Here is a 2,373-nt window from a genome sequence, read left to right on the forward strand (position 1 = left end):
AAAGTGACATAATGTTACATGTGACTGTGATGCTATCTAGGAAGGGTGAAGTGACATTGTCTTACATGTGACTGTGACGCTGTCTAGGAAGGGTGAAGTGACCTCTTACATGTGACTGTGATGCTGTCTAGGATGGGTGAAGTGACCTCTTACATGTGACTGTGATGCTGTCTAGGAAGGGTGAAGTGACATTGTGTTACATGTGACTGTGACGCTGTCTAGGAAGTGTGAAGTGACATTGTCTTACATGTGACTGTGATGCTGTCTAGGAAAGGTGAAGTGACCTCTTATATGTGACTGTGACACTGTCTAGGAAGTGTGAAGTGACATTGTCTTACATGTGACTGTGATGCTGTCTAGGAAGGGTGAAGTGACATTATGTTACATGTGACTGTGATGCTGTCTAGGAAGGGTGAAGTGACCTCTTACATGTGACTGTGATGCTGTCTAGGAAGGGTGAAGTGACATTGTGTTACATGTGACTGTGACGCTGTCTATGAAGTGTGAAGTGACATTGTCTTACATGTGACTGTGATGCTGTCTAGGAAAGGTGAAGTGACCTCTTACATGTGACTGTGACACTGTCTAGGAAGTGTGAAGTGACCTCTTACATGTGACTGTGACGCTGTCTAGGAAGGCTGAAGTGACATTGTCTTACATGTGACTGTGATGCTATCTAGGAAGGGTGAAGTGACATTATGTTACATGTGACTGTGACGCTGTCTAGGATGGGTGAAGTGACATTGTCTTACATGTGACTGTGATACTGTCTAGGAAGGGTGAAGTGACATTATGTTACATGTGACTGTGACGCTGTCTAGGAAGGGTGAAGTGACATTGTCTTACATGTGACTGTGATACTGTCTAGGAAGGGTGAAGAGACATTGCCTTACATGTAAGCTATGGACTACTACCTGAAACTCTCTGTTAGAAGAAAAAGTCATATCTCTTTAACAGCCAGAATTCCATATTGTAAACTTCCTGTTACAGGTCAAGGTCAAACCTACTGAACAGCTTCATTTGCACATACTTTGTATCATTGTATGCAATAGTAAATAAAAGATGTCTAGGACTCTATCGCATTTCTAGTGTGTGACTCATCATGTTGTTGGGGACTGAATATGAGTCTAGGATTCCTGACAAGATTTCTGTGAAATGATTGGACCAGGTACTGATCATCATGTGACACAGATCAATCTACCCTGTTTTGTTAATAACAAGGTTACTTGTTAGTGACCTCTATAAGGATCAGAAGCATTAAGAAACAGAAAACAATTTACATTTGCATGGTGTCTGTAAAACAGGAGATAAGATGGATATGGACTTTGTGACAAGAGACAACAATTTACTACACATATACAATGTCCACTGGGAAAAAGGAAATTAAACAATTTTGCATGTATTGGAAACAGTATTGAAACTAATCAATATTCTTCTGTCTGTTAATTGAAAATGAACCTAATACACTGTATATTGTTCCCCAATAGGTCTGTAGATAAGGTAATACAACAGTGAATCTACAGGATTCATTGATGTAAAAATCTTCAAAGTCATAGGTATACAAGTATAGAAAGGTATAATCTGCAAGGTCACAGTTGTATACAGACAGGTGGTATCTTCAAGGTCACAGTTGTATACAGACAGGTGGTATCTTCAAGGTCACAGTTGTATACAGGCAGGTGGTATCTTCAAGGTCACAGTTGTACACAGGCAGTTGGTATCTTCAAGGTCATAGTTGTATACAGACAGGTGGTATCTTCAAGGTCACAGTTGTACACAGGCAGGTGGTATCTTCAAGGTCATAGTTGTATACAGACAGGTGGTATCTTCAAGGTCACAGTTGTATACAGACAGGTGGTATCTTCAAGGTCACAGTTGTATACAGGCAGGTGGTATCTTCAAGGTCACAGTTGTATACAGGCAGGTGGTAACTTCAAGGTCACAGCTGTACACAGGCAGGTGGTATCTTCACGGTCACAGTTGTATACAGGCAGGTGGTATCTTCAAGGTCATGACTGTACACAAGCAGGTGGAATCTTCAAGGTCACAGTTGTATATATATATAATTGTGTGCGCTTGAAGATGTGACCTGTTTATAAAGACAGGTAGTAACAGTTGTATATAGACAGTGTATATAGACAGGTAGTAACAATTGTATATAGACAGGTAGTAACAGTTGTATATAGACTGTTGCTAACAGTTATATATAGACAGGTAGTAACAGTTGTATATAGACAGGTAGTAACAATTGTATATAGACAGGTAGTAACAGTTGTATATAGATAGGTGGTAACAGTTATATATAGACAGGTAGTAACAGTTATATATAGACAGGTAGTAACAGTTGTATATAGACAGGTAGTAACAGTTGTA

Source organism: Ylistrum balloti, unplaced genomic scaffold (assembly GCF_031769215.1).
Source record: "Ylistrum balloti isolate Yb309-2 unplaced genomic scaffold, AGI_CSIRO_Ybal_v1 Utg370852, whole genome shotgun sequence".
Lineage (NCBI taxonomy): Eukaryota > Metazoa > Mollusca > Bivalvia > Pectinida > Pectinidae > Ylistrum > Ylistrum balloti.